We start from the raw sequence: 12,876 nt of genomic DNA on the forward strand, positions 1-12,876 counted from the left end.
CGCAGAGCAACGTGCTCGTGTGGGGCAGGGCTGCCCCCTGGTCTAAGGAAAGAGCCTCCTTCTAGAGCCTGTCTCTTACTAAGGGAGAGCATGGTCAGCGCCTGGATGCTCTGAGCGTGTAACGGGGAAAACTAGTTTAGACTGCGGGTCTGAAAGCCTCTTCATGGCTTTGATAGTTGAAGGGGATGGGGTAAGTGGCGGGTAGCTCCTCATTCAAGGGATAGGAGAGAGAGATGGGAGGGAAGAAGAGAGAAGCAAAGATGACGCCCTAGATGTCCGTTCTCAACAAGCAGATAAATTTTGACACCATTCTCTTAAGTTATAAAGTGGCTTGCGACGTTTGGCAGGAGGTAGGGAAGGTCAAGAATTGGGTTTTGGACACGTGAATCTGAAGAGAAATGATAGTTACACAGATGGATATATGGGCATCCCTGGTGGCTCAGACGTTAAAGAATCTGCCCTGCAATGCAGGACACCCAGTTTCGATCCTTGGAGGGGTTAAAATCCCCTGGAGAAGGAAATGACAGCCCACTCCAGTATTCTTGCCTAGAGAATCCCTTGGACGGAGGAGCCTGGCAGGCTATACAGTCCATGGGGTTGCACAGAGTCTGACACGACTGAGCTACTAACACATATATAGGTCTGAAGCTCATCAGAAGAGTGACAAAACTGGAGACAGAAATTGGGAGTTATTGAAATACAGATGGTATTTGAAGCCATGGAATTGGGTGGGATCACCTAAGACAAGACCGGGAGCTGACTGTGGCTCAGATCATGAACTCCTTATGCCAAATTCAGACTTAAATTGACGAAAGTAGGGAAAACTACTAGACCATTCAGGTATGACCTAAATCAAATCCCTTATGATTATACAGTGGAAGTGAGAAATAGATTTAAGGGACTAGATCTGATAGATAGAGTGCCTGATGAACTATGGACTGAGGTTCGTGACATGGTACAGGAGACAGGGATCAAGACCATCCCCGTGGAAATGAAATGCAAAAAACCAAAATGGTTGTCTAGGGAGGGCTTACAAATAGCTGTGAAAAGAAGAGAAGCAAAAAGCAAAGGAGAAAAGGAAAAATATAAGCATCTGAATGCAGAGTTCCAAAGAATAGCAAGAAGAGATAAGAAACCTTTCCTCAGCGATCAATGCAAAGAAATAGAGGAAAACAACAGAATGGGAAAGACTAGAGATCTCTTCAAGAAAATTAGAGATACCAAGGGAACATTTCACACAAAGATAGGCTCGATAAAGGACGGAAATGGTATGGACCTAACAGAAGCAGAAGATATTAAGAAGAGGTGGCAAGAATACACAGAAGAACTGTACAAAAAAGATCTTCATGACCCAGATAATCATGATGGTGTGATCACTCACCTAGAGCCAGACATCCTGGAATGTGAAGTCAAGTGGGCCTTAGAAAGCATCACTACAAACAAAGCTAGTGAAGGTGATGGAATTCCAGTTGAGCTATTTCAAGTCCTGAAAGATGATGCTGTGAAAGTGCTGCACTCAATATGACAGCAAATTTGGAAAACTCAGCAGTGGCCATGGGACTGGAAAAGGTCAGTTTTCATTCCAATCCCAAAGAAAGGCAATGCCAAAGAATGTTCAAACTACTGCACAATTGCACTCATCTCACATGCTAGTAAAGTAACACTCAAAATTCTCCAAGCTAGGCTTCAGCAATGCGTGAACTGTGAACTTCCAGATGTTCAAGATGGTTTTAGAAAAGGAACCAGAGATCAAATTGCCAACATCCACTGGATCATGGAAAAAGCAAGAGAATTCCAGAAAAACATCTATTTCTGCTTTATTGACTATGCCAAGGCCTTCGACTGTGTGGATCACAATAAACTGTGGAAAATTCTGAAAGAGATGGGAATACCAGACTACCTGACCTGACTCTTGAGAAACCTATATGCAGGTCAGGAAGCAACAGGTAGAACTGGACATGGAACAACAGACTGGTTCCAAATAGGGAAAGGAGTATGTCAAGGCTGTATATTGTCACCCTGCTTATTTAACTTACATGCAGAGTACATCGCGAGAAATGCTGGGCTGGAAGAAGCACAAGCTGGAATCAAGATTGCCAGGAGAAATATCAGTAACCTCAGATATGCAGATGACACCACCCTTATGGAAGAAAGTGAAGAGGAACCAAAAAGCCTCTTGATGAAAGTGAAAGTGGAGAGTGAAAAAGTTGGCTTAAAGCTCAGCATTCAGAAAACGAAGATCATGGCATCTGGTCCCATCACTTCATGGCAAATAGATGGGGAAACAGTGTCAGACTTTATTTTTTGGGGCTCCAGAATCACTGCAGATGGTGACTGCAGCCATGAAATTAAAAGACGCTTACTCCTTGGAAGAAAAGTTATGACCAACCTAGATAGCATATTGAAAAGCAGAGATATTACTTTGCCAACAAAGGTCTGTCTAGTCAAGGCTATGGTTTTTCCAGTAGTCATGTATGGATGTGAGAGTTGGACTGTGAAGAAGGCTGAGTGCTGAAGAATTGATGCTTTTGAACTGCGGTGTTGGAGAAGACTCTTGAGAGTCCCTTGGACTGCAAGGAGATCCAACCAGGCCATTCTGAAGATCAGCCCTGGGATTTCTTTGGAACGAATGGTGTTAAAGCTGAAACTCCAGTACTTTGGCCACCTCATGCGAAGAGTTAACTCATTGGAAAAGACTCTGATGCTGGGAGGGATTGAGGGCAGGGGGAGAAGGGGATGACAGAGGATGAGATAGAGGATGGTATCACCGACTCGATGGATGTGAGTCTGAGTGAACTCCGGGAGTTAGTGATGGACAGGGAGGCCTGGTGTTCTGCGATTCATGGGGTCACAAAGAATTGGACACAACTGAGCAACTGAACTGACTGACCTAAGACAGGTGCATAAAGGAAAACATACACAACCAGCCTTTCGAGGCCAGAAGCAGGAATCCCAGAGGACAAGCAGAGCCTGCCAGAGAAATAGACAGAAAACCAGGAGAGGTTGTCTGTGGAGCTGAGTGAAGAGACTGAGGAAGCAGGTATGGTCTACTTTGACAAAGGCTGCTGAGAAGTCAGCTAAAGAGAGCCCTGCAGATGTTCCAGGTTGGGACCCTATGACCCTTCCTGGGACAGACCCCTCCCTTCTCTCCCTGCTGTTGCTCTTCTCTGAAATACCCAGATAATAGTATCTCATGCATATTTCCTGCATTTTTCAGATGCTGCCCCATCAATCAACAAAACAGCTGTCATCAGAGTCCCAGAGTCCTCCACGTCACTATGTTTGTGAATATTTGTGAAGGAACCAGAGATCAAATTGCCAACAGCCGTTGGATCATCAAAAAAGCAAGAGAGTTCCAGAAAAACATCTATTTCTGCTTTATTAACTATGCCAAAGCCTTTGACTGTGTGGATCACAACAAACTGTGGAAAATTCTGAAAGAGATGGGAATACCAGACCACCTGACCTGCCCCTTGAGAAATCTGTAAGCAGGTGAGGAAGCAACAGTTAGAACTGGACATGGAAGAACAGACTGGTTCCAAACAGGGAAAGGAGTACGTTGGGCTGTATATTATCACCCTGCTTATTTAACTTCTATGCAGAGTACATCACGAGAAATGCTGGGCTGGAAGAAGCACACGCTGAAATCAAGATTGCCAGGAGAAATATCAATAACCTCAGATAGGCAGATGACACCACCCTTATGGCAGAAAGTGAAGAAGAACTAAAAAGCTTCTTGATGAAAGTAAAAGAGGAGAGTGAAAAAGTTGGCTTAAAGCTCAACATTCAGAAAACTAAGATCATGACATCTGGTCCCATCACTTCATGGCAAATAGATGGGGGAAATAGTGGAAACAGTGACAAACTTTGTTTTGGGGGGCTCCAAAATCACTGCAGGTTGTGATTGCAGCCATGAAATTAAAAGATGCTTTCTTCTTGGAAGAAAAGCTATGACCAACCTGGACAGCATATTAGAAAACAGAGACATTACTTTGCCAACAAAAGGCTGTCTAGTCAAGGCTATGGTTTTCCCAGTAGTCATGTATGGATCTAAGCGTTGGACTGTAAAGAAAGCTGAGCGCCAAGGAATTGATGCTTTTGAACTGTGGTGTTGGAGAAGACTCGAGAGTCTCTTGGATAGCAAGGAGATCCAACCGGTCTATCCTAAAGGAAATCAGATCTGAATATTCATTGGAAGGACTGATGTTGAAGCTGAAATCCCAATACTTTGGCCACCTGATGCAAAGAACTGACTCATTTGAAAAGACCCTGATGCTGGGAAAGATTGAAGGTGGGAGAAGAAGGCGAAGCCAGAGGATTAGATGGTTGGATGGCATCACTGACTCAATGGACATGAGTTTGGGTAAACTCTGGGAGTTGGTGATGGACAGGAAAGCCTGGTGTGCTGCAGTCCATGGGGTCGCAAAGAGTTGGACATGACTGAGTGACTAAACTGTGAAGTCACTGTGTTTCCCAGAAGTGTGCAGTGCCTCTTAATCATGCCCTCAATCTCATGAAATGTTGATATTTATTTTTGTAATTATCTGGTTATAATCTGTTCCTGTTTTACTGCGAGAGCAGGGGCTATGTCGTTTGTGTTACTCAGCCCTCACATCAGTGACCTCCTCATGGTGACCTCCTCATCTCCACCTCTGTTGCTGCTGCTGCTAAGTTGCTTCAGTTGTGTCCAACTCTGTGCGACCCCATAGACAGCAGCCAACTGGGCTCCCTCCCTGGGATTCTCCAGGCAAGAATACTGGAGTGGGTTGCCATTGCCTTCTCTGATCTCCACCTCTGAGCACCTGGAAACCAACATCTCTAAAACAAAACTCCTGATCACCCCTCACCGGGGTCTTCTCCAATGGTCCCCTACCCCAGTAAAGGCACTGTTACCAAACTAGTCAACGACCCATGCCGGGGTCCTAGCCTGGGCAAGACTCACCTTGACCACGGAGGAGGTTCTTTTTCCAATCAGATTGGCCCAGCCGATAGCAAAACAGATGCTGAGACTGGAGCAACATAAGCTTTATTTAATGGCCAAAAAATGGAGAACCCAGGAACCTAGGGTGCAAACTTCTCAACCTGATTTGGGTGGAGACACCAAAAATATAGAAGGGTTGAGGAAAAAGGGAGGAAATTGGAAAGAGTGAGAGAAATACATGAGTTAGTCAAGAACAGGTGTGTGATTTTGACCTGAAACTGATGCAGGTCTCCTTTTCAGTCCTCATATGGGCTTTTCCAGTTGTTGTCATGGCAATTGTCAGCCCTCTTTGTGCTGGTGGGAGTATCATTTAGCTAATGTATTACGGTGAGCCTGTAATCAGGCTCAAGGGCCACAGGAAGTCAAATCTTCCACCATCTTGGGCCTAGTTGGTTCTAACTAGTTCTTACTTTTTCCTCTTTGCAGCTTCTTTTTGAAACTTAAATATTCATGATCAGTCATGTACGACTCTTGTGACCCCATGGACTGTAGCTTGCTAGTCTTCTTTCTGTCCATGGGATTTCCCAGGCAGTGATACTGGAGTGGGTTGCCATTTCCTCCTCCGGGGGATCTTCCCAACCCAGGGATCAACCCTGTGTCTCCTGCATTGCAGGTGGATTCTTTATCCACTGAGCCATCAGGGAAGCCTAACCCCAATAAATGGAAGATGTCAGTATTCCTCCTTCCAGAGAAGACAACCTAAAGCCAGATTAAAAGAACTGAGAAGCTCATCAAGAGATGACTTGAGCTCAGATTAAAGGAGTGCAGGTCCCCCACACACCCCAATCTCATCAGCAACCCCACCCTTGAACCACTGCTATAAAACTCCTTACCAAATCCACACAGTTTTTGAGGCAGGAGCCCACTCTATCCCCTCTTTGCCTGGCAGAGCAATAAAGCTATTATTTTCTACTTCCACCAAACTGTCTCCAAGTTTCAATTAAGCACAGAAGAATTTTCAGCATCACCCCCACACCTGATAATTCTGTTACCAGAAGGCTCTTTCTGTAAATTTCCTGTGTTACTTAGGTAGATGTTTCCTTCCTCATTTCATTTCTGTAACAGTTTATGTTTCTGTGTTTCTTTAAAGATTAAATTGAAGAATGGATGCAAAGCTGTACCTCTGTGCCCGTATGTCTTTTCTTTGCCACCATACCTTTTCTCTGATTTTTCGGGAAAAAGAAAATTTCATTATACAAATCAGAATAATTTTAATATTTAAAATTCACTTTTGTGCTTCCCTGATGGCCAGTGGTAACGAATCTGCCTGCCAATGCAGGAGACACCGGTTTGATCCCTGATCAGGGAAGATCTCACATGCTTCAGGGCAACTAAGCCTGTGCCCCACAACTATTGAGTCTGCACTCTATAGTCTGGGAACTGCAACCACTGAGCTCATGTGCCGAAAGTACTGAAGCTCTGCGCCTAGAGCCTGTGCTCTGCAACAAGAGAAGTCACTGCAATGAGAAGCCCTTGCACAGCAACTAGACAAAGCCCGTGTGCAGCAAAGAAGACCCAGCTCAGCCATAAATAAATCAATAGCTTTAAAAAATCACTTTTATTGAGAATTTAAAATTGCATCTTAAAATGATATGTTTACAATTTCTTGTACCTTTCCTGAAGGTGCTGGAGAGCTCCCAAAGCAACTGGAGCCCAAGAAGCCATGATCCTGGGGAGCAGGTAGGCCCAGAGAAGACAGCCTGGCAGGCGTTGCTGCCACTTTGTTCCACTATGACATTGCTGCTGTGAAAGTGATGGCTGAGAGGCTGAGGCACTGAGCGGAAGGGGACATATAAAAGATGCTGAAACGAAGCAAAATGCATTTTTAGACACCTCAGGGCCGCCACACAGGAGCAGGGCTAGCACCCACCAGGCTTTCAGCGATGCCCTGAAGGACACGCCTACCCAGGAGCAGAGGAAAACAGGGGCTGCCTCCAATCGGTTCAGTCTATGGTGGATTAGAGTCACCTGCCCTGCCCTGACTGCCCCCGTGTTAGTGAATCAGCTCTAAGTTCATAATTGGTTTCTTATTTCATTGTGGGCTTGTGAAAGCTGAGTGTTATGTCTGGTGTTTAAGATAAGCAGCTTTACAAGCATGTTTTCTTTTCTTCCCATAGTAGCTTAAAAGGTGCTTGTGACAGTTTCTAAAACCTAAACACAAAACACACAGGCTTTTCTGTTTTTCTGAGTTTTGTTTTGTTCTGTCTTTAAATTCTTTTTCAGGCTTTTTGACGCATCTGGAAGGATATGTATCAACACTATTAGAGTGGTTCTCTCAGCCTGGCATGTTTTCAGGAATTTCACTTTCTTCTTTGAACTTTTCAAATTCCATTTGGTTTTTAAAACAAATTTAACTTTTATAAAAGGAACTGTTTTAAAAAGTTTGTGTGCCTTTCTTTACTGGCAAATCTTGATTATATACTACTGTTGTACAACCTGCTTTTCGTTTTTTAAGTATTTTATACATGAATTTATGTTTCTATTTGCCTGTATATGTGTATACAGAAAGTGTTAGGCATAGTATTGATAATGGTTCTTGTACTGTGGTAATTTCTGATTTTTTTTCTCCTGCCTTTGGTGGTATTTGCATTTAGAAAAATAAATGTGCATTATCTTCATAAAAAGAAATAAGAAAACATGTGCGTGTTAAGTCACTTCAGTTGTGACCGACTCTTTGTAACACTATGGACTGTAGCCCACCAGGTTCCTCTGTCCATGGGGATTCTCCAGGCAAGAATACTGGAGTGGGTTGTCATGCCCTCACCCCAGGGGGTATTCCCGACCCAGGGATAGAACTCACATCTCTTACATCTACCTGCATTGGCAGGAGGGTTCTTTACCACTAGCCTCACCTGGGAAACCCAGTATGTGTTCACATAGGAAGGTCCATAACAATTAGCTAGTCTAACCAACCATCTTATGTTCCTCTGTACTGAACCATGAGAGCATCTAACCTCATGTCTATTTACTCAAGTGGTAAGAAACTCACGTCCTGCCAAACAACTTGTTCTGTTCTTAAACAACTGTAAAGACTTGTCTTAAATTGAAACTGATTGCATGTAATTTGAACAGAAAAGTGATCTGATTTAACTTCTGTTTTAAAAAGATCACTCTGGCTGCTGTGTTGAGGCTTGTTTGAAACGAGGAGCAAGATAGGCAAGAACAGAAGCAGGGAGACAGTTAAAACACTGACTTGCACTAGGGAAGTGGCAGTGGATGCAGTAAAAAGTCAGATTCCAAATATATTTAATTATAGGTGGAGCACAAAAGAAAGTTTGAGATGCCTACCAGATGGCTACATAGATATGTTAAGATGCTGAATATAAAAATTAGAAAATGTTTTACACTATGTTCCTTTCCCTTACTATTTAGTTAGGCATTTGTTCATTAATTCATTCAAAAATTAAATGAGGACCTAAGGCAAAATTCTGGGTGCTGGGGTTCCTGCTGGTGAAAAAACTATGAAAATCTCTGCTTTCATAGAGCTTACATTTTTAGTGGAATCTCACCTATATTATGACACATAAGACTTATAAAACATACTGGTTTAGTGGCTGTGGAAAACTGTACGGTGAGTCCTTAAAAAATTAAAACAGGATTACTAAATGATCCAGCAGGAGCTTCAGCATCAGTCCTTCCAATGAATATTCAGTATTGATTTCCTTTAGGATTGACTGGTTTGATCTCCTTGCTATCCAAGGGATGCAAGAGTCTTCTCTAGCACCACAATTCAAAAGCATCAGTTCTTTGGCACTCAGCCTTATTTATGGTCCAACTCTCACATCCATACACGACTACTGGAAAAACCATAGCTTTGACTAGATGGATCTTTGTTGGCAAAGTGATATCTCTGCTTTTTAATAACACTGTCTAGATTTGACATAGCTTTTCTTCTAATAAGACAGCATCTTTTAATTTCATGGCTGCAGTCATTGTTCATAGTGATTTTGAAGTACAAGAAAATGAAATCTGCCACTGTTTCCACTTTCTCCCCCATCTATTTGCCACGAAGTGATGGAACTGGATGCGATGATCTTGGTTTTTTTTAATGTTGAGCTTTAAGCATACACACACAACAAAAGGAAGCAGGGACTCAAACAGATAATTGTGCCCCCATGTTCAGTTCAGTTCAGTCGCTCAGTCGTGTCCAACTCTTTGCAACCCCATGACTGCAGCACACCAGGCCTTCCTGTCCATCCCCAACTCTCAGAGTCCACTCAAACTCATGTCCATTGAGTCAGTGATGCCATCCAACCATCTCATCCTCTGTTGTCCCCTTCTCCTGCCACCTTCAATCTTTTCCAGCATCGGGGTCTTTTCAAATGAGTCAGCTCTTCATTTGGCCAAAGTATTGAAGTTTCAGCTTCAACATCAGTCCTTCCAATGAAGATTCAGGACTGATTTCCTTTAGGATGAACTGGCTGGATCTCCTTGCTGTCCAAGGGACTCTCAAGAGTTCTCCAACACCACAGTTCAAAATCATCAATTCTTCGGTGCTCAGCTTTCTTCACAGTCCAACTCTCACATCAGTACATGACGACTGGAAAAACCATAACCTTGACTAGATGGACCTTTGTTGGCAAAGTAATGTCTCTGCTTTTTAATATGCTGTCTAGGTTGGTCATAACTTTCCTTCCAAGGAGAAAGCGTCTTTTAATTTCATGGCTGCAGTCACCATCTGCAGCGATTTTGCACCTGTAGCGGCAACCTGCTGAGAGGAGATACCCCACATCCAAGGTCAGGAGCAGCGGCTGTGCTTCCCTGGACTGGCTGTGAGGAGATACCCCACAGCCAAGGGCAAAGGAGAAGCCCCAGCAAGATCGTAGGAGAGGCAAATTCATGTTTAGACTCAAACCCCATTCCTGCCAGAGACGCTCAGAGGGCTCAAACCAACCTTGTGCACATCAGGACCCAGGGACCCCACAGAGACTGAGACAGACCTGTGTTTGAGCATCCCCTGTGGAGGTATGGGTCAGCAGTGGACTGCCACAGGGACAGGGGCTCTGGGTGCAGCAGACCTGGGTATGGCATAAGCCCTATTGGAGGAGGTCACCATTATCCCCACCACAGAGCCGCCAGAACTTACACAGGACTGGGAAATAGACTCTTGGAGGACACAAACAGAACCTTGTGCACCAGGACCCAGGAGAAAGGAGCAGTGACCCCACAAGAGACTGACCCAGACTTGCCTATGAGTGTCCAGGAGCCTCCAGAGGCGGCGTGGGTCAGTGGTGGCTTGCTATACAGGGTTGGGGGCATTTAGTGTAGCAGTACACGCATGGGATCTTTTGAAGGAGGTCACCATTATCTTCATTACCTCCACCATAGTTTCAGTTCAGTTCAGTTCAGTCGCTCAGTTGTGTCCGACTCTTTGCGACCCCATGAATTGTAGCATGCCAGGCCTCCCTGTCCATCAGTAACTCCCAGAGTTCACTCAAACTCACATGCATCGAGTCGGTGATGCCATCCAGCCATCTCATCCTCTGTCGTCCTCTTCTCCTCCTGCCCCCAATCCCTCCCAGCATCAGAGTCTTTTCCAATGAGTCAACTCTTTGCGTGAGGTAGCCAAAGTACTGGAGTTTCACCTTTAGCATCATTCCTTCCAAAGAATACCCAGGACTGATCTCCTTTAGGATGGACTGGTTGGATCTCCTTGCTGTCCAAGGGACTCTCAAGAGTCTTCTCCAACACCACAGTTCAAAAGCATCAATTCTTTGGCGCTCTGCCTTCTTCACAGTCCAACTCTCACATCCATACATGACCACTGGAAAAACCATAGCCTTGACTAGATGGACCTTAGTCAGCAAAGTAATGTCTCTGCTTTCGAATATGCTATCTAGGTTGGTCATAACTTTCCTTCCAAGGACTAAGCATCTTTTAATTTCATGGCTGCAGTCACCATCTGCAGTGATTTTGGAGCCCCCCAAAATAAAGTCTGACACTGTTTCCACTGTTTCCCCATCTATTTCCCACGAAGTGATGGGACCAGATGCCATGATCTTAGTTTTCTGAATGCTATTTACCTGGGGCCAAACTATGGTGAAAGGAGGAAAGCAAAGGAGAAAAGTAAAAATATACCCATTTGAATGCAGAGTTCCAAAGAATATCAAGGAGAGGCAAGAAAGCCTTCCTCAGTGATCAGTGCAAAGAAATAGAGGAAAACAACAGAATGGGAAAGACTAGAGATCTCTTCAAGAAAATTAGATACCAAGGGAACATTTCATGCAAAGATGGGCTCAATAAAGGACAGAAATGGTATGGACCTAACAGAAGCAGAAGATATTAAGAAGAGGTGGTAAGAATACACAGAAGAACTGTATAAAAAAGATCTTCATGACCCAATCAATCACGATGGTATGATCACTCACCTAGAGCCAGACATCCTGGAATGCAAAGTCAAGTTGGCTTTATGAAGCATCACTACGAACAAAGCTAGTGGAGGTGATGGAATTCCATCCACTGCTGGGGTCCAGCCTCGGTGGATCCAGGGTAATTCGAAGCGGGGCTGGAGTCAGCGTCCTAGGAATTAATTGCTTAGTTAATGATATAGAGGGAGATTAGAAAGGAATAGTGTAGTAGGAAAATTAGCGAAGAAAAAGAGGCTGAATAACTTGGTTTATGTGGGATACCAATAAAGCTTCGAGACAAGAAGCTTGCACCACCAAATATCGGAGGGTGCCCCGCCTTGGGCTCCCTCTCACGTGGAACTTAAAAGCCAGGGCAAAATTAGCAGGCTTGGTGAGCACCCATGCTCCAGATGGGAATACAGCCAGAAAAATGGAGAGCAAGAAAGAACGACATGGGGGAATCAGTCTTCCCAGAAACTGATCAGTTTTCTTTATTTTCAGATTTGCTTATATACCTTTTTTTACACATAGGGACAAATGGAAATCTTAAAGTCATGCAGGGGTCAGCAGTCCTGACCTTTATCAAAATCAGGCGCTTCATATAAATGTATACCAAAAGGTCTTAGGGGTTTTACATCATCTTATGGCCATGAGGCCTGCTAACATTTTATGATCCTTTCTTTCTGATAACGGTCAGTCAACCAAAAAACTTATTTTCCAGGGGTGATTTTTCTTAAACCAGGCACCACCCTCCGAAGGTACCAGATAAAGTTGCATTCCTATAGGGTGAGGGTGTAGTGGGTTACAATTAAGAAAGGAATTTACTTAGCCTAAGGTTAACATGATTAATCTTAAAGGTTAATACTTATTTCTTCTATATGCTAGTTATATTCATTATAAGGGCAGGGAATATGGAGACTTACTTAGCAGCAAATATTGGCCCAACAAATGAAAAACCCTTCACCAATATAATTCCTAATCAACCCACTGTACTAATAACTTCTAACTTCCTAAAAAGAATCTGCCTTTAGTAAGTCTAAAACATCTCATGCCTCTCACGGTAGGGAGTCTGTAAACAGTCACATGTGGCCGGATGAACCTGTACAGGCAGGCTAGATAACCTTCAGAGGAGTTCGTTAGTTGAAACACTCTTGTCACGCCCAGGAATTTTTATTAACTGGAGCTGTAGGTTAACTCCTTCTCCGAGAGAGGTGATGGGGGAGAGCCCCCCATAAAGTCAGAGGTGTAGGTGAGAGCATAAAACAGTAAAGTAGGCACACTCTGATTTTGGGGGTAGATGCTCGGAAACAGGGGGTTTCCTGAGGCTCGATCCCGCCTTTGCGTAGGCTGAAGCCTCCTTCCTCATGACCTTTGCCATGGGTGGAGTTCCTCACGCTGGCTCCCGGCAAGTAGAGCTATTTCAAGTCCTAAAAGATGATGCTGTGAAAGTGCTGCACTCAATATGCCAGCAAATTTGGAAAACTCAGCAGTGGCCACAGAACTGGAAAAGGTCAGTTTTCATTCCAATCCCAAAGGAAGGCAATGCCA

This window comes from Budorcas taxicolor, chromosome 22, assembly GCF_023091745.1.
Source record: "Budorcas taxicolor isolate Tak-1 chromosome 22, Takin1.1, whole genome shotgun sequence".
NCBI lineage: Eukaryota > Metazoa > Chordata > Mammalia > Artiodactyla > Bovidae > Budorcas > Budorcas taxicolor.